Source organism: Ictidomys tridecemlineatus, chromosome 15 (assembly GCF_052094955.1).
Source record: "Ictidomys tridecemlineatus isolate mIctTri1 chromosome 15, mIctTri1.hap1, whole genome shotgun sequence".
In the NCBI taxonomy this organism is placed as follows: Eukaryota; Metazoa; Chordata; class Mammalia; order Rodentia; family Sciuridae; genus Ictidomys; species Ictidomys tridecemlineatus.
The window spans coordinates 36,077,466-36,097,426 of NC_135491.1; the positions used below are offsets into that span (position 1 = coordinate 36,077,466).

At 51.7% G+C, this 19,961-nt stretch overlaps 1 protein-coding gene across 1 annotated transcript in view; it reads right to left on the bottom strand.

The window, feature by feature from the left end:
• Kifc3 (kinesin family member C3) overlaps positions 1-19,961 on the bottom strand; it is a 74,042-nt gene that overhangs the window by 48,590 nt on the left and 5,491 nt on the right. The window lies entirely within an intron of this gene.

Genomic DNA, 19,961 nt, shown 5'->3' on the forward strand with positions numbered 1-19,961 from the left:
CCACTGGGCCCTGGCTGCAGCGGAACCCCGCCCCAAGGATGAATGAACAGTGACGGTGGCCAAGGAATGTGGCCTACAGCGCAGAGCAACGCAGCCCAGCCCGGCCTAGCCCAGTCTGCCTGGCAGGTTGTGGCCCAACCCCTGCGGGCCACCTCAGGCTGCTGGGCCTTACGGATGACCTCCTGGGGCTTCCCCTCCTGTGACCTGTCCAGGGGCGAGCGTCACACCTGAGTGGGTGGAGAGGCGCTGCCTTCGGTCCCGTGACTCACCATCCGCTTCTCTCCCCTCCAGACGCAGGGTGTCAGGGCTACAGCAAGGCTTGTCCCCGGCCTGGAAGGACTCCCAGGGGGGAAAGTGGGGCTTGCACACGAGCCTTGGGCTCCATTCATGAAAGCCGAGAAGCGTGTGATTACCAGAGGATGCGAGCTTGCTGCGACAAGCTGCCTAACCCCAGGAGCAGGACGCCCCTCCACTTAACACCCGCGGCTGCCGCGCGCGGGGCCAGCTGTGAGTCAGGCCCTGACCTCGGCCACCTGCTTAATTTAGAGCAGCGGCAGCTGCCCCCCTCCCAAAATTAGCTGCCCTGTTCCGCCTCGGTCCTGCCGCTCACGGGCCTCTGAGCTGAGGCACTTTGGAAATCCAGTGGGCACAGGGCTCTGGGAGGTGTTCTCCACCCAAGTTCAAGTTCAAGTGGTACCAGCTTGGGTGGGAAGTCAGTCTCCTCCTCCCGCTCACCTCTGGCCTCCATCGCCTCCTCCGAGACTATCACAGCCACCAGGCCCAGGGACCCCTCCCAGGCACAGTCCCCATTTATAAGATGACACTAAAAAGTTCCACAGCACTTCATTTCCACACTTAACCCTCAGGAGCCTCCGCGTCCCACATACAGACACCTTGGTTTCCTCCCTTCTTGCTTTTTTCTTTGCAGTGCTAGGGTTGTACCCAGGGCTTCATACATGCTGGGCAAACCCTCTACCACTGAGCCATGTCCCCTACCCTTCTTTATTTTTGAGACAGGGTCTCACTAAGTGGCCCAAGCTGGCCTCGAACTTTCAATCCTCCTGCCGCAGCCTCCCAAGCCATGCACCACCACTTCTGGGGGCTGTGCCTCTTTCAAAGAGTGGACTTCTCCAACTGCTTTCACCAGTTCCCCTGCCACAGATAATTGAGTATTTCTAGTCCCTTGCAACCACAATGCTTCTCGGGACATCCAGGCACCTGGATCTCTGTTCTCATGTGTAGCAGGTATTCCTAGGAGTGGAACTGCTGGCATTACCATGTTGGTATTTGTGCTGGGGTTTGAACCCAGGGCCTTGTGCTTGCTAAGCAGCTACTTGACCCCTGAGCTCCACCCAGCGCCCCCAGCAGAGGAACATTTTAAATTTTAGTTAGGAACAACCACGCCTTTGAAAGTTGAATGAAAAATAAGAACTGAGCCTATGTGATTATTTTCATTCAATATCTGGATGGAGGCTCACAGACTCCACATTAAGAAGTCTTAGAAGGGCCAGGTGTGGTAGTACACGCCTGTAATCCCAGGGACTAGGGAGGCTGAGGCAGGAGAATCGCAAATTCAAAGCCAGCCTCCGCCACTTAGGGAGGCCCTGAGCAAGTTAGCAAGACCCTGTCTCCAAACAAAAAATAAAAAGGGCTGGGGATGTCGCTCAGTGGTTAAGCGCCCCTGGGTCCAATCCTTTGTACCCCCATCTCCCCTCAGAAAAAAAGTTTTGGAAGCCAGAGCTAGAACTTGTGCAGGAAAATTGTGTCCAGCCTCTGCTCCTGCGAGGGCATTGGACCTGGTCCCTCCACAGGAAGCCAGCCGGTTCTGCTGTCACCGCTGCTGGAGATGCAGTTCCGAGCTGATTCCAGAAGTCAGATTCTTTGTCGCGCTCCACTGCCAGGGCACATACCTCTCATAGATGGCCTCGGGCTCCCAGGATGTGGCTGTCGCTGTCTGGCAAAAGTGCCGGGCCAGGGCTGCTCCTCCTCGGGGCGCTGGGGTGTGGGGTCCTGGGGCCCTGGTGGCCCCTGCACAGCTGCCATCTCGGGACTATGAAACCGGACCCTGCTCAGGGAAGGCTCCGGGGCTCACACGCTCGTCAGCCGTTAATATTTCAGCAGCCACCAAGGACTCAGGTTAACAGACGCCACTTCAGGAAAGCACCGGGCCATACACAGACCCCCGTCATCTTCCTCTTGGGGTCCACGTGAGACAGCAGGATCCCACCAGGGAAGGCTGAGTGGACACCCAGCCCGCGGCGGTCAGCCTGGGGCCAGCAGGCTCCGGTGTGACCTCGGTGCCCTTGGGAGCCAGGAGCTTCCCGTGGCCATGGGCCACATCCTAGTGTCCAGCTGGCTCTGTGTCCACGGCAAGGGCTCTGGCTGACCATCCGCTGGGCCTTGGATGATGGAGCCTCACTCTGTACAGTTTCCACAAATCTGGAGCCAAAGAGCGGCCCCAGCCTGGCACGGTGGAGACACCGGGCACCTTCCTTCCCCTCTAAGTTCCTGGAGCTCAAACTCTCTCACACTGCCCGTGTGACACGTCACAGAGGTTTTCAGGACCACGGCCTCCCTGGTGGTGTGACCATTTCCAGTGGCCGTGGTCATCTGCCTGGGATTGAGCAACCATGAGGCATTGGGTAGAAACTCCACCGGGCTCCTTCCAGTGAGCAGAGACCGCGTCTAGAGAACATTCTAGAAAACACGTGTCTCTCAAGCTCTGCAGCGGAAGGGACTGAGAACTCCCATTTCTGGAATTCCATGTCAGTTCCAGAAGGTTCTACCTTGAAGACTGAAGCCGTTTTGCCATGTGTGACTCATACCAAGAAAAAATAAAAATAAAACCGAGCTTCGACTTCGAGGATCACGACATCCCAGAAGCCCCTGGAGCATCTGAGAGGAGCGGCCCCTTCTTTCACCCAACAACACCCGGAGGCGAGTTCTGTGTGTGAAACAGTTCTCAGATGAGGAAATTGAGGTATGGGAAGGTCGAACACTCGCCCAACGTCCCCCCCGCCGGTCAGCAGCAGGCCCAGGACTTGCTACCCAAGGAGACGCCCACTTTGGGAGGCTGAGCAGCCTCCCTGAGCAGCCTCCCCAAGGAACGATGGAGGGAGAAGCAGCCCCACACTCCTCCTCCTGACGAGTGCCTGTCACACTGTGCTTCACCCATGTCACCTGGTGTCACCTGCCCCCTGAGGTGGCTAGCATGATGATGTCCCTCTCCCAGGCCAGGAAGCCAACCAGCAGCAACCTGCCCAGCGAGTCAGCCGCAGAGCAGGGACTGGCCCAGGGCTGTGCCGTCTTCAGCGCCCTCTCTGGGCAGCGCACGTGGCGGCCCGTGTGCAGGCAGCCCTGAGAAAGTGGAGTGAGCCAGTCAGGCCAAGGAGGCGGCGTGGGCAGCGGGCGGGAGGGGGCAGGTGCCTTCACCCAGATCTGCTCTTCATGGTCTAGCGAGATGGCACCTGGGCAGGGCCCCTGGCTCTGGGCTGGGGTCTGAGCCTGGCTTCTGGCCCCAGCTCTGCCCTGACAGGTCCAGTCTCTCTGGGGCCTGGGCGCAGCCCCGAGGACCCTCTGGCCTGATATTGTGATGCAGGAGCAGGAAGCAGGGTGACAGCACCAACTGCTGCCACAGTGTCCTTTCAGTAAGTGCCCGAGGGGCAGCCCACTCCCGGGAGGCACTCTCCCCTCCCCAAACTAGCCCCTCCACACACAGCACCCCCAGCCCCCGCAGAGGGCAGGGACGGCGGTACCACCGCTGGAGTACCAGCTAGACACCAGGAGTGACAGGCTGCCTCTGTGCTGGCCACTTGCCATGGATTCAAGCAGACACGGTCACTGCACCCATTTCACACACGAGAAGACTGAAGCTCCGAAAGTCAACTTGCTCGAGGTCACCACCGACCAAACACAAGGCCAGCTGACCCCAGTGGGCACAGTGCCTCGGGCCCACAGCGCTTTGAGGGGCCCAGGAAAATGGTTTAACGTCACTCAAATCAAAAGAGGAAAAAATGAACTTTTAAAGTAAAGACAATGCTTTCAGATATAACACTAATATATTCACCTTTATGCCAATACAGCAGCAAAATATAGTTAACATTTTTTTTTTCATGCCACAAAGGCCAAAGTGCCCGGGGTTTGTGGAAGTCGCCACATACCCACAGGCAGAACTTGAACTCAGAGCTGTTCCCTTCGAAGGTCCTGTCTGTCTAAGAATCCTCCAGTGTCCTCCCAGCCTCTAAGGGGGGCAAGTTAGGGAGCTGAAGAATCTACACGTGTCCCTGGGAGGGTCACAGACAGACAGACACCCAGCTGGCCCCAATCCCAAGTGGGCAAGCTGGCCAGGCTCGATTCCTGGCCTTCCAAGAAGCTGCTGGAGCAGAGAAACATTTCAGGAGACTCCTTCATGGAGAGAGAAGGCAAAGAACAAAGAGAGCCGGGGTAGGTGCTCACTCCTAAGCCAGAACACATAGACAAGAATGATAAAGATTATCTGGAAGAACATTCCAACTTTTCTTCTTCACTTGAAAGAAAACAGCCTCCACCATGGGAATTCTGCCTATGAAAGTCCAGGAATAGCCCAAGGAGACAAGGAGTGCTGGCTTTGGAGGTACCCAGACCTGGGTTGATTCCATACTCGGCTAGTTTGCTGTGTGGCCTTGAAAAAGTTGCTTGACCTTTCTGAATCTATTTTCCCTTTTGTAACATGGGAATCATAGCAACCCCAACCCTCCCAGAGGGGTTGTAGTGAGAATTGGCTGAAATTTAAAAATTTCTATATAGTAAAGCCCTTGCAAGGACTAAAAAAACCCAAAAGAATATTCATTTATTTGTTGGGGAAAGAAAAAAAAAAAACCTGATTCCGACAACCCTAGGGCCTTGAGCAATTTCACCGTGGACTTGCCTAAGACATTGATGAATCTGTGCAGTCACCAGGGTCACACCCAGGGGTCGACCTCTTCCCCCCTCCAGGTCTTTGAGGGGAGTTTAGAGACGAGGTAGTGATCTTGCTAATAAAAGAGGTGACTTGCCTCCAATTAAGGCGTCACCAGAGTCAGAAACGCACCGGCTGGGTGACCTGGTGATTCATGCCACTCTTGCGCCTTCCAAGTCCAGGGTTACGCAACCCACGGCAGACACCGGGAAATGAGAGCAAAGGCCTGAGTAACCAGCAGGTGAGGGTCCCGCACAGGTGAGCAGCCAGCCGTTTAGCAAGAGGGTCTGTCCCCCGGGGGGCTCAGGGCTAGAGTCAGAATCACGCCAGGAGGAGGAACCCCCAGAACTCTTGGCTAGACAGCGCCCCCCCCCCTCAGAACTGCACCTCCCTCCTGCCACCCGGGTCCCAGAGCAGCACCTTTCAAACTGCGCATGCGCAGGCGCAGCCGGGGATGTCAGTAACACAGAGCGGGTCTGGGATTCTCCTGCCCTTTCCTCCCCTCCTACCTCTCTGCTCCCCTTTCATTTCATTTCCTTTCCTCGGGCCTTGCCACGTTGCTGAGGCTGGCTTTGAACTTGCCATTCTCCTGCCTCAGGCTCCCGAGCTGCTGGGATGACAGGCGTGCCCCAGAATTCATTTCTGACACACTCCTGGCTGGTGCTTCAGAGCATCAAGGACCCCGACTCTCCTCCTGGCCCCGTGACCTCTGGGGCTGTCCTCCACCAGGAACCTGGCTCAGCTTGACTCCAAAACGTGGGATCCCAGGACCCAATGGCACTGCTATAAGCTGGATCCCTTGGGATTTCTGTTTTTTTTTTGTGGGGGTGCAGGGATAAAAAATGAATTCAACAGCATGGCTGGCACATACCTGTGATCTCCACTACAGGGGGGGCTGAGAGGTAGAAGGATGGCAAGTTCAAGGCCAGTCTGGGCAACTTAGCAAAACCCTGTCTCAAGATAAAAATGAAAAGGGCTGGGGACCCAGCTGAGTGGCAGAGCAACTGCCTAGCACACTCGAGGTCCTGGATTGCATCTCCAGTGTGTGTATGTACCCTCGCGTGTAGCAGGATAATTTATTGAAAAGTTAAAATTTCTTTTCATCTCAATATACCCGCTCTACATACTCTGTTCAGGCAAGTAGCAAGTCCCCTTGATGTCCGCCCCCAGCCCCGATGCTGGGGACTGGATCCAGGGGTGCTCTTACCACTGAGTTACATCCCCAGGCTTTTTAGTTTTTGACACAGGATCTCACAAAATTGCCAAAGCGAGCCTTAAACTTGTGATCCTTCTGCGTCGCCGGGCTGACAGGCGTGCACCACCGTGCGTGGCCTCTGGATGCCTTCTTGCACAGGGCTCTCTCAATGACAACTAAGTACAGAAATCAGACAATTCCTTTTAAAAACAGAAGGCTCCAGATAAAGCCCGGCCCTCTCCCAACACCCCTGCTCCTCGTTGTTACTTTAGGGCTTATATCTACAGAAGGATTGTTTTTTTTTTTTTTTTTTTTTTTTAATTTTGCCGGGCTGGGAATCAGACCCAGGGCCTCGTGCGTGGCAGGCCAGCACTTGACCACTGAGCCACACCCCGCCCCAGAAAGCTGTTTTAAAAGAGGGATTTCTGCAGAATCATCTTGGACTGAATCTTCCTTTTACAAAAATATAAGCCCAGGGGCCCAGGGAGGCAGAAGGAGAGGGGCTCCCCTTTTCCATCCTGTTGCAGGACATGACGGGGGACGGGGGAGCAGTAAGGATATAAAGGGAGGGGGCCTTCCTTCAGCCTCCCCATCAACGCCACCAGGTCCTGATTAGAACAGAGCATGGCCACGGCATGCTGGAGAGGCAGACCCCAGCTCTCTAGGGGACGACCCCACCCCCAGGGACAGCCCTTCACAGGGGAGCAGGGTATGTCTCCCACTGGACCAACCCAACAGGCTAAAACCAAGAGGGGGGCTTCCAGGCAGGACCTGGGCTTCGGCCCCAAGCACGCCCCAGCTGGCAGGGGCCCCCAGAAGTTGGGTCACCTGTGGTGTCAGCATCAGGGACATGACATGGACATGGAAAGGCAGAGCCCCTGCCCCTGATTCTGAATGAGTTCTCCGTCCTGGTGTTACCTGGGAAGGGAAGGGCCTTCAAAGGACTGAAAAGGAATTAGGGCCACACCTCCCCAGGGGAATTTGGGGTGAGCCCCAGGGAGAATCAGCTGCAAATTCTAAAGTGCTCTTCTATCCACTGTGTCAGTCACGGCTTCTGCGGAATCGGAGTGCGGGTGTGCCAGCAGGGCACACCCGTTCTGAATGGAACCCAAAGGTATCCACTAACGCTATTCCATATTAGAAATGCATTCACTTTTTTTTTTTTTTGTATCAGAGATTGAACCCAGGGGTGCTTAACCACAGAGCCACATCCCCAGCCCTTTCTATTCCTTTGAGGCAGGGTCTCGCCAAGTTGCTGAGGCTGGCTTTGAACTTGAATCCTCCTGCCTCAGCTTCCTGAGTCCCTGGGATTACAGGCATCTGCCACTGCGCCTGGCACATACCATTTTATTTTTAAAGGAATACACATACTATAGTTTTGGAACACGTTATCAACCTGTTTCATCCAAAAAAAAAAAAAAAAGTCGCTAAAGGTCGCCATCTGTGGAACACCCTGTGCTGCTTCCTTGATCTTAACTGTTCTAGGGTTAGGGACCACGAGTTTGTCCCTAAGCAGGCGGTGGCGCTCCCTGGCTTTTTTTTTTTTTAAAGAAACATTAAGAAAAAAATTATTGCAAAGGTTCTATACACTCTAGAGTTCATTCATTATTCAGTAGAATATGCACTTTGATCCTTTTTTTTTCAAGTGATAAAATTCAGAACTGTCTCAGATAAAAATACCTTTGGATTCCATTCAGAACGGGTGTGCCCTGCTGGTCTCACCACCGCGCTCCGATTCTGCAGAAGCCGTGAGGGATGAGCAAGGCTCCCGCCTCTGCTGTGATTGCCGCCCAAGTCCTTCCCCACAGGGCGGATCTGGGAAACCATGGGAGATACCTGGATGTGATTGTAAAATTCAGGAGGGAAAAAAAAAAAAGCAATAAAAATCTTCACGCACTTTCCTCTTTGCCAAGGTTGGCTGACTCGCCAGAGGCCCCTCCGCCCAGTGAGTAAGAACCAGAAGGATTTCTTCTTTGTTCTAGGGATAGTCATAAGAGATGCTGCCTCTTCCCCGAAGGGGTTTCAGGATATTTTAGGAGTTGTGATAGGCCATGTCATTAAAAAAAAAAAAAGCAGTTTATTTTTTTTGTTGTTGTTGTTGTTGTTTGTTTTCTAGTGCTGGGGATTGAACCCGGGACCTGAGAATGCTAAGTATATCTGCACACTACCATCTAAGCTATGTCCCCCACCCCACTTTTTATTTAAGACAGTTTAGGGTTGTGGGTGCCTGGGTCGACTCCCAGCATGACAAAGAAGTAAATAAAAAACACCAAAATCAAATCAGCCCATTTATCAACAAGGAGGAAAAAAAAAAAAGAATGTGTATTTATAGTCTCCCAGCCTGCTCTGAAATTCAAAGCTGGAAAGCGTTTCAAAAAGCAGCGTAGACATGAGTATGGAAAGCGAAAACGCACGCGCCAGCACCGTCTACGGTGGTTCATTCAATCTCCATAACAACCTGCAGGGAAACTCTACTTTTCTAGAACCTGAAGAGCTGAGTGATTTCCAGAGTTTGGGGCCTAACAAAACTCCACGCCAGCCGGGGTCTCCAGGCCCTTGCTCCTGACTCAGGATGTGCTGACTCCCTGGGGTACAGCCGCTGTCCTGCACCTGACCTGCAGATCACTCTCTGGGGGGGGCAACTCAAAGGCTGGTGCCGTTTTCTGGCTGATCTTGGTCAGAGCCCACGGTAGAGCTGACAGCAGGATTCTTCTCTCCATAAAGAGAAACCCTGGGCCAGGCGCAGTGGCACACCCCTGTAACCCCAGCGGCTTGGGAGGCTGAAGCAGGAGGATGGTGAGTTCAAAGCCAGCCTCAGTGATTCAGTGAAGCCCTAAGCAACTTAGAAAGACCCTGTCTCTAAATAAAAGTATAAAAAAGGGCTGGGGATGTGGCTCCGTGGTTAAGTGCCCCTGGATTCAATCCCTTGTGCCAAAGAGAGAGAGAGAGAAAAAAAAAGGTCTGTCTCAAGAAGGTACCCAGCTCGTCAAACATCAAAGATGGAAATAATGGCAGAGGTGTTCGGAGTTATCTTCCCTTTATCTCATTGAGGCACCCCAAAAATATACATAAAGAAAATAAAAATGTTTATTCTTGACCCAAAAGAATTCTGTCTTTCACCCCCGCCCTTTAAAGATGCATCATTGATTCTATTAGTCTTAGGAACCAACCAACATGTATCTCACGTGTGTATGTGTGCGTGCGTGCGTGCGTGCGAGCGTGCGTGCGTGCGTGTGTGTGTGTGTGTGTGTTCAAAGGGCAACAGAGCTGGGGTGAAAACCAACTGAGGAACTCAATCAACCCAATAGAAAAAACAACACAACTTTGAAAACGTAGCTGCAAACATGAGATCGGGTTGCCATGGCAACCACTTAATTGACATTTTCCTTTTTCTAGTGTTTGTTCTGGGCAGGTAGGTGCAGACATGTGTCCCCAGGGTTGTGTAAGTATGCGGGTACCCCGCTTTTCCCATCAGGGTTCATCACTGGGGCCTGGTACTGCTCCCAGACAAGGCCCTGGGAATCCGGGTCTTGCGCATGGAGAACCCTCTGTCTCAGGCCCCTTGGCCACAAGAACCACATCACCATGTAAAGAAATGATATTTCTGAACTTGCTCCTGGCATGACCAGGAGGCTAAGGATCAGGATGCAGAGTGACGGTGGCAGACCCCAGAGCAGTGACACCAGGTGGGCTGTTCCCCACTGGCTTGCTGAGCCAGGTGACGTGGAGGGGCAGAGGAGAGGGGAGGCAGCCCAGCCCAGTTTCAATCCATCAAGAACGCAGGACCCCCCCCCCCTTTTATCTTCTCAAAGCGCAGTCATTTTCTGCACCAAACCATATGCCAGCAAAGCTGTCGTCAAGAAAGACAAAGAACAGGAAGACAGGCCAGGAGTGGCTTTGCCAGCCTCAGCGATGGAGGACAGAGTGACCCTTGGATTTACCTGCAGGAGTGACTGACTGTGGCTTCAGCCACAGACCTCCCCCACGCAGCCTCTGAGATGCAGAATTCCTGAGCTGCACAGCAACGAGAGGCAGCCCTGGCTCAATCCCTGCAGCCACGTGGCTTATGACAAGGATGCATGCAGAATACTAAACATGACCCTGGGAGCTCCTGACACGGCCACCTGGCTGCAGCCCTGCCTCTTCTCGTCTGTTTCTCGCGGGTCTGTCACCGAACACACGTGGACAAGCCGGTGTCCAGAAACCACGGCTCTGTGCCGGCAGATAGGAGTCGTCGTCAGCAAATTATTTTTGCAGGGACAAGAAAATCGGTAGGTGGAAAATATTGCCTTTGTGATTTCCCCATGACCAAAGAACGGGATGGAATCGCAGCTTGCATTTTTGAAAAGGCAAAACGCTCCCCAGAAGCCCACTGGAGTTCCACCTATCAGAGCTTCGCTTTCTCCATTTCGTCACAGGCCTGACTGTGTCACCTTTGTTTCCTGGACCCCTCCTGCCTCTAAGGGCCACTGCAAATCTCATTGTATAAAAATCTGGAGCATCTGTGTGTTGTGTAAATCAGACTCCAAGAAGGCGCCACCAGGATCAGGTGCATGAGATTCTGGGTGGAAGGAGGACTTGAACGAAATGGCCCTTAGGAGATGGGGGGAAGGCCTCCTGGCCTCCTGGCCTCCTGGACCTCTTCCTACAAACTGAGAATAACATTCTGGGAGGGAACCCTTATTTGGGTGGTGGTATTACTCCCCCCAGATAATAAAGATGATGGTAGAGGATATGCTAGGAATCTGTGGTACTCTGGATTCACTCCCCAGCAGCCCCCAAGCCAAGTAAAAATAATTAAAGACCATTTGTAAATGTCTCTGTCACTAAAGTGCCCCCTCCAAATACATTTGGAGACCCCACCCATTTTGATTCCCTTTATTTTAGATTTCATTGAAATTATCTTATAACACTTTCTCTGACTTGAGAATACAGACATTTTGACTGACATTATTATCCAGCGATTGTACTGGAATGTCATAACTGTCAAGCTTTTTTACCCAAACTTGCTCAGTTCTAGGTTTTAGATTATTTTCCACCCAATATCGAATATTTCATCATTCTTGGGCAACTCCTAAGAGCCAGTTTATAGTTTCTCCACTATTTTAAGCATTTTTTTTTCCCACTGACGACTCTGATGTGGGGAGCACCCACATCAGACCCAGGGAGGAGATACAACCCTCCTGCAGTTAGGATAACCTCCTTGGACTGGAGGTCCCTTCCCCGACCTCGTCCTCTCCAGTCACCCCTGTCCCTGTCCCTGGTGTAGGAAATGGCCTCAGCTGCTCAGATCAAAAACCTAGGAGAATTCCCATTCCTCCGCCAGGCCACGCCCCAGCTGTTAGCAGGTCCAGTGGGCCCTATGAGCAAGACAGATGTCACCCTCACCTTCTAGCAGCCTCCTCGCTTCGCCCCCTGGGCCCCTCAGGCCTTTCTGCCACCCGGTCGGTCAGGGGAGACCACTTAAACCATGTCACTGTCTTCCATTTCTCCTTCAACAAATATTTGTGCACCTCCTCTGGCTAGCACCGCCCTAGCGGGAGCATGACCTTGTGCTCTCCTGGAGGCAAGGACGGTGGACAGAATGAAAGGGTGGAATGCAGAGTGTGGTTGGGGGGTAGATTGTAAGAGCTGCAGGTGAAAATACTCGGGGAAGGGGGACGTGAAGTGGTGGGCGGCTGGATTCCTCTCTGCTATTTAAAGAGGGAGTTGTGACTTCAGGGAGGGTGGCCAGGGGAAGGCCTTGCTGTAAGGGGCATTTGGGACCCAAAGGACGTGGGAGAGCACCCACATCAGACCCGGGGAGGAGCTACAACCCTCCTGCAGCTCCGCGTTATGTTAGGATAAAGTCTGAGCCCCTTACCATGCTCCATGGGGTGCGCTATTGGGTCTGCAGAGGTAGCCTGTGCACAGGCCTCTAGAATGTCCTTTCAGTCCCAGCCTTTCGGTGCTCTGGGCGTGTCACCAGACCAGTTCTCTCCCCTCTAAGTGTCTTTGCTGGGATTGTTTCTTCTCTGGGTCACCCACTTCCCATAACACACAGCCCGAGCTCAGTGGTCCCTTCTTCTCAAAGCTGGCTTCTGTCTACCCTGTGCTTAAAAATGTCACTTTCTCAGAGAGGCCTTCCCTGACCACTCCCGCCTTCTTTTGGAGTCATCATCTCCTCACGGCCCCTTCTTGTGGCTGAAGTTATCTTGCTTTCTGTCTGTCGCCCCCACCAGGAATGCAAGCTCCCAGGGGGGCAAGCCAGTGTTGACCCGTTCAGGGTCAGATCCCCCCGGGTCTGGACCACAGCCAGGGCTAGGTATGAGCAAACATTCCAATGCATATTTATGGAGTGAGGGAATCAATCAATCAAATAGAGGTAGATAACACACTTGTGAAAAATTCATGCAATCCCATGCGGCAACGCTGGAATCACTTAAAAACCTCATATCCAAGCCCCATGGCAGGCGCCACCATTTCATCAACAACAAAAGCAATAAAGTCCGGCATGGTGGGTGCACGCCTGTAATCCCAGCAAGTAGGGAGGCAGAGACGGGAGGATTGTACATTCAAGACCAGACTCAGCAACTTAGCGGGACTCAAAAAATAAAAAGAGCTGGGAATGTAGCTTATGGGTAAAAATGCCCCTGGGTTTAATCCTCAGCACCAAAAAAAAAAAAAAAAAAAAAAAAAATTAAAAAAAAAGAAGAAAGAGAATAGCAATAAACACAATTCAATGGTAATTCAAGAATTCAATTTCATAATTCCATTCAGTAACATGGCTCATGTTTTTAACTTGGACACTTATTAAAAAACCTTTGCATGTATGACCTTTCATCTTCACAACAACCCAATGCGTGTGTGTGTGTGTGTGTGTGTGTGTGTGTGTGTGTGCGCATGTGAGATCCAGTATCCCTTGTGTTAATAGGTACGAGAACCAAGGTTTAGGAGATGTTTTGTATTTTCCCAAGATCACACAGCCAGCCTGAGGGCAGAGCAAGGATCCTAATACCAAGCTACACAATCATATTCAGATGCCTCTAAATAAGTGTCACGGAGTATCTCCTGGGTGCCAGGAACTGCAGAAGCAAGAATTTCAAAGACTTGCTGTGTCCCAGACAAGTCAGAATAAAATGTTCTAGATAAAAGGATATTTTTCCCTTTCTTTCTTTTTTCTTTTTCTGTTTTGTACTGGGGATCTAACCCAGGAGCGCTTTACCACTGAGCTCCATCCCCAGACCTTTTTTTTATTTTTTATTTTGAGGCAGGGCCTCCCTAAGTTACTGAGGGTCTTGCTAAGTTGCTGCCAGATAAAAGGATTTTCAGAGAGACTGAGGTAGAGAGCAGACCATGGCCTCAGGACAGGAAGTTGTAACTAAAGGAAAACAAAAAACTTTATTTGCTTTTATCACCAGTTTTAGAGGTCACCGCAGCTAAGCAGGATAATTCCCATTGGTCTTGCAACAGATAACACCTTTGACATAGGGGTCACCAAAGTGACAGTTGGTTTTCAGGAGACTGGAGGTACCTTTTGTCTATCTCAAATGCACTGGAACCACTGACCTTTCACCTGGGCACTTGGGTCTGATAGATGACCTTCTGATGTCAGGGGACCAACACGCCACCCTCAGAGCACACTAGAGCTGCCAAACCTGCATTCTATCAGGAGCCATAAAGTTCAAGTCCCCGTGAGCAGACCACCGATGACTTCCCTTTTCCTCACCCCCAACCTCCTTTCCCCGGGCCTCAGACCACCCTGCTTCTTTTAAGAACCGAAACCAGTCATTTCAGAGATTTCCACGGAGCACGGTGGGCCTGGTTCAGGAACAGTGGTGGATCTCGTTTTGAACTTGGCCCTGGCTGCCTAGATAGTCATCATGGTAAACGCCTGGTGTGCCTCTGTGGGTTCGCTCCCAGCAACCGGCAGGAGTTTCTGAGAGTAGAGAAGATACTAGAAACACCTGCATCTAGAACCCTTCAGACATGTACTAGATTCCGCACCTAGAAGAATACATCCATAGTCCACCCTGGAGAAGGTGCTTTCTTTAGCTAAAGGCAACGTAAACCCCTAGCAAGACCTTGCCTGAGCGCCTCTGCTCCTTACCTGTAGGCCAGGGCCGCGGGTCTCCGAGAGCAGGCTGCCTCCTGGGGAGCTGGGCCTGCGCCAGCCAGGGGCCTCCTCTGAGTCTGTGCTGGGGTCTCTCTCCTTCTTTCCCTTCTGCCGGGCCCAGGTGTCCCAGCCCAGCCACACCAGGGCTGGAAGTACAAACATGGCAGCTTGTGGCCTGGCGCAGGCTGACCGACGGGGACAGCCCAGTGCTCCACACTGCAGCCCACGGCTGCCTGTGCCCTGGAATTTTCTGCTTGGTTCACCAATTCCTCGCTGGACCCCGCAGTGGCTTTGGTGATGAACAAGGCGGGCATTCAGTCTTCCGCTCAGCAATTAAAAGGCTTTGGGGAAGGATCTCCATCAGCTAGCTTCCTGCAGTGATCTGGGTCACCAGCGAGGGTCTTGCAACGTGTCCCTCTGTGAGTTTTTCAGTCAGGGTTTCCCCTGTGTCCGACAGTAACATCTTGAGAAGGATGAGAATCATCTTAGCAGGTGACAGAAATAGTTAAGGGCTCCCGACGTCCAAGTGGGAACTCCAGGTGGGCAAGGTTGGTTTTCATTCCCCCCAAATCTAGTGACCCCCCGGTGCAAATTTGGCAGACGACGCAGGTGCTTCTCCGCCTTCCTATGCTGCATGTGTTAGTCACACACCGTGCTGGCTCTACCTTCAAATATGATCCAGGATCGACCACTGCTCCCACCTCCAGGGCCCCCACCATCTCAGGCTCCAGCCCTCCACCCACTAATGTCACTTCTCAACACAGCAGCCGGCAGGACCCTGTTAAAACTGATGCTGAATCACATCATTTTCCTGCTCAGAGCCTTTTGATGGCCCCATGTCACTCCAAGTACAAGTTCAAGCCCTGTGTGCGCCGGGCCCCCAACTCTAACCTGCTCCTGACCTCGGCTCCCTCCCTCCACACCTGCACAGATGTGTTTTCCTCCGGGCTCCTCCTGCAACCGGCTTCCCCAAAATCACAACCCACACTTTACTCATCTTCCATCTAAGAGACTCAGCTCTGCATCCCGGGCTCTGCTGGTTTTTGGGGGGTTTGAAATAGCACTTCCCGCCTCCTGGCACACGAGTGTTGAAGTTACGTGTCGATTCTCTGGTCTACGACCTGCCCTCCTGCTCTGAGGGTCTGCACGGCATAGATTGTGTCTACAGGGTTAACTGGTGGCTCCCAGGAAGTCTGGTGTGTGGCCGGGGCTGGGCAGTGATTTGTGAATCGTCAAAGCCACGATGCGAAGGCGGGCCGAGGAAATGTTTTTGACTTTCCTGCTCCTCGGGGAGATAGATGGGGATGAGCCGAGGGGGTGAGGGGACAGAGCCAGGACGCCTACCAGCCTAGGCCCACCCCACCCCACCCCACCCGAGGTGCAAACCCTGGAGGACCCTGAAGGGAGCTAGAGGAGAAGTTCCACCCCATCGCTGGGTGCTGCAGGACCCCACCACTTGGGGTCTCAGTAAGAGCCCCTCCCCCCGAAAGCACTGCAGTCGAGACCTGAAATCCAGGTGGAGGAAGCAGACAGAGCCGGCGGGGGACCTTTCCCTACCTGTGACCTCCCAGCTGCCTCCAAGGCAGACACAAGCATCTGGACTTGCTAAGAAGGGGGGGCCCAGCAAGGAGCAATGTGCTGCCGTCACCCAGCCACCTGGACCCAGAGGGCGGGCCGCTCTGCCCACAGGTGCCAATTCTCCGTAAGCCCCTGAAGCTGGCTTCACAGCCGTCCTCCCTCCTCTGGTTGTTAATGGAGAAGGAGAAACGCAGATTAGAAACGTCCACGGGTGTGACTAGTTCAAGGCTGCACCGCCCATCCACGGTCCACATTGGTTTCATTGTTTGCGGATCCAATTTCTTCCCAAACACTGAAGTATTGGGTTTTGAGAACTGTACTTATAGAAAGCTCCTGAACTGGACTAGTCCCAGGTCTGGCCCTTTCCGCTTCTCCGTCTTATCCTTTGTAATGAGCAATTCTATTTGAATCAAGTACTGTCCCAGGTTCTAGAAGCCATTGTAGCGAATCATAGAGACGGAAGAGGGGGGCGTGGGAGCCCCCCGAACATCCATCTGCTCCACCAGCCCGGGAAGTGCTGGTCTGCTGGCCTCCGCGTGGGTCGAGGGCACGGAGCCCTTCACCTGTGACCTGCTTCGAGGGAGGGCAGAGGAAATGTTCTTGACTTTCCTGCTCCTCGGGGAGATGAGATGGGGATGAGCCGAGGGGGTGTCAGAATTGAATTGTGTGTGGGACACCAGCTGATGCAGGTGGAGAGTTGGTTGGTAGGGAAAATACCCCCACCCATTTGGCGTACGTCTTGTATCAGGAGTGTTTTATGGGTAGAGACAGATCAGAGATTCCAAACCGAGTCTCTGTGTCAACACACAAAGGACTCGGAGTTTCCTGTTATCGGCAGGGGAGGCGAGTCCTGAGAGGGACTTGGTGGATGATGTGGGTGTGTAAGAGATAAGTGAGGCTTCTCTTTCCCTTTGCCTTATTGTTCGTGCGTATGCGGTTTTTATTTATTTACCGAGTGCTGGGGTGTGAACCCAGGGCCTCGAACATGCTAAGATGTGCTCTATCACTGAGCTACATCCCCAGTCCCAAGAGTATATATTTTTAGATTCAGTCTAGATGCCAGAAGAGTCCTTTTGCAAACCAATTTTAAAAATACTCCGAGCAATTACAGTGGAACATCTTTGGTGTTAACTAAAAAAAAAAAAAAAAAAAAAAAATCAGAAGCCCAAGTTTTGTTAGTCATTATTTTCTGTTTCATGCCTGGAAATTGCCATACGTGTCGGGAAGTCTATTAAAGCTCTAAGCTCATTTTGCCCAGATGAGAATTCATTTGCTTTTATGATGCCCTTGGGAAGTCAGGGGTGTCTGGCATTGTTGCTATGTAGTCATTGTTTTCTTTAGTATAAAACTGGAAGGGAACAGGGGGTGACCTAACTGACTGGCAGAAGGACCACACAGAGTGCTTAAGTTCAGGATGAGCATCTAGACGCCTTACAGGAGCTTAGGGAATAGATCGGGGGTAAAAAGTGTGCTTAGCATGTGCAAGAATGGCTTGAACCCCAGCATCCAAAAAAAAAAAAAAAAAAGAATAGGATGCTATTTCCAATTCTATGTGTGGACCACTGAAGCATCACTCCCACCATACAAAAAACTAGCACTGACTGCGCATCATTTTTTTTATATTTCTTTGTTGGATGCTGGAGACCTAATTCAGCTCCTCGTGCTGGCTAGACATGTACTGTGCCACTGAGCCACACCCTCAGCCCTCCGCAGTGTCTTGGCTTCTTTGTTTTCTTGCAAGGCTGGGGATTGAACCTGGGCTCTCCCACATGCCAGGTAAGCACTCTACCATCGAGCTACACCCCAACCCTGTTTTTATTTTGAAACAGGGTCTTGCTAAGTTGCCAGGCTAACCTTAAACTTGGTGATCCTCCTGCCTCTGAGTAGCTGGAATTACAGGCATGTGCCACTCCCCCCTACAACATAGTGTTTTTAACCAAGCAAATTAGCCTGTCCCAGGACTGTGTGCGTGTGAAGCTTCAGGCAGCCGTAAGGAAAACTGTAGACCTTTAGACAGACTTCTTCAAGATTGCACAAATTCTGTTAGGAAAAAACCAACCAACAAACAAAAAAACCCAAATCTCAAGAATTTAGAGGCTGGGGATATGGCTCAGTGGGTAGAGTACCTGCCTAGCATGCACAAGTTCCTGGGTTCACTCCCCAGCACCACCAAAAAAAAAAAAAAAGAAAAAGAAAAAGAAAAAAAAATTAGATTCCCTGCAGGATGTGACCTTAAATTTTGCTTGGTTTTTCAAGGTGGAAAATGTTCATATAAAATTAAGCTTTTCGAGGGAATTTCTGGGATGAATTTCTTCTCTCTTTCCCTGCCCCTTTATACATTAATCCTAAAATCCTAAGAATGTTCTTCCCTTCGAAGGCATGATAACACACTTTTGATGTGCTTTTTAACACAGAAAGAACAGGAGCAGCTGAGAGGTCAGACAGAGCAGGGCTGGGCAGGGGGATTAGCAGCAGGTCCAGAGCTCCTTCTCCACTAGTGTGGGATTGGGCCTCATTGCTGGTCACAAACCCTATTAACCAATTCAGGGCAGACACCAGGAGAGTTTCTAGATAATTGTGATCCCACTAGAAAGGGCATATTGTAAATAAGCAAAGCCATGAAACCCAGCTTTCGCTCATTAATTTATTCCCTACCGACGAGTTTAATTGAGATAAATGACCTTGTAGATGTAAATGCAAATTTACACCAAATCCGGGGCGATCAACTGCTCTGTGTGTGTGTGTGTGTGTGTGTGTGTGTGTGTGTGTGTGTGAGGGAGGGAGGGAGAGAGAGGGAGGAGGAGGGAGAGAGGGTGAGGGGAGGAGAGGGCAGCGTTTACTTTGCCATTTCTGATTTAATTATTTCCAAGTCCTTATTGAGTGCGTGGAGTGTGCCTGGTGGCAGGTCTCAGGGAATCGGCGTCAGTGTCGCCTTTAAAACTAGAGTGGGTGCTCTTTGTCTTGTGAAGGGAAGGAGAACACAATCTTGCTGCTTCTAGACTAGAAGGTGAAGGCCTGGGGGTGCGGCTCCATGGTAGAGCATTTGCCCAGAATGGAAAGTATGAACCGAGGGGCTTAGAATACGTGGGCCAAGTTCAAAGTTCTCCGCAGCATCGTGAGATTGAGAGGCAGCGTGTCAGGGTTGGCTTACTGCTGTTTGTAATGGGGAATGTCTTACGGGGGGAAAACTTCATACAGGGACAAATAAACTACTTTTCCTCCTTGGTTAATGCTATTTCTTTTTTTTTAATATTTATTTTTTAGCTGTAGATGGACACAATACTGTTTATTTCATTTATTTATTTTTACGTGGTGCTGGGGATCGAACCCAGGGCCTCACACATGCTAGGCCAGCACCCTGCCACTGAGCTACGGCCCCAGCCTGGTTAATGCTATTTCTTAATGATGAAAAATCTCTGAATAAAAAACCCTGAAAATACTTGAGGGTGCCAGAGACAGTGACCCCCCCCAATGCAGACTCTCCCGCCATTGTGTGGGCTCTTCGGATGATTCAGTTTGGAAAATTTTTCCACGTTATTTCTTTGATATTGTCCTCCCCTCCGCTTTCTTTGTTCTCTGTGAAATTCCTTCTGGTCAATTTTTGCAATGGCTTGTTTGGTTCTTTCTCTTTGATGTTGTACCTTTCTTTTTTGTTCTAGTTCCTGAGAAGTTTTCTTTAACTTTAAAACCTCACCTACTGGTTTTTTTTGGGGGGTGTGGGGGGATACCGAGGATTAAACTCAAGGGCACTCAACCACTGAGCCACATCCCCGACCCTATTTTGTATTCCAGTAGAGACAGGGTCTCACTGAGTTGCTAAATGGCTGAGGCTGGCTTTGAACTTGGGATCCTCCTGCCTCTGCCTCCTGAGCTGCTGGCTTTGAACTTGGGATCCTCCTGCCTCTGCCTCCTGAGCTGCTGGGATTACAGGCGTGGGCCACCGTTCACCTGATGATTTTTATGTCCCCCCCTCCCCAAACCCCCACCTTTTCTCCTGAGCTGGTGTTTGCCCAGAGGTGAATGTGAGATCTCCTACTCAGTCCTGGGTGAAGCCCTGGCTGATGGTGTTCTGGGACCCAAGCAGGGGAGGAGGCCAGAGGCCTCGCTGTGGAGAGAGAGAGCACTCAATCCCTCCATCCTGGGGTGACGCCTCAACA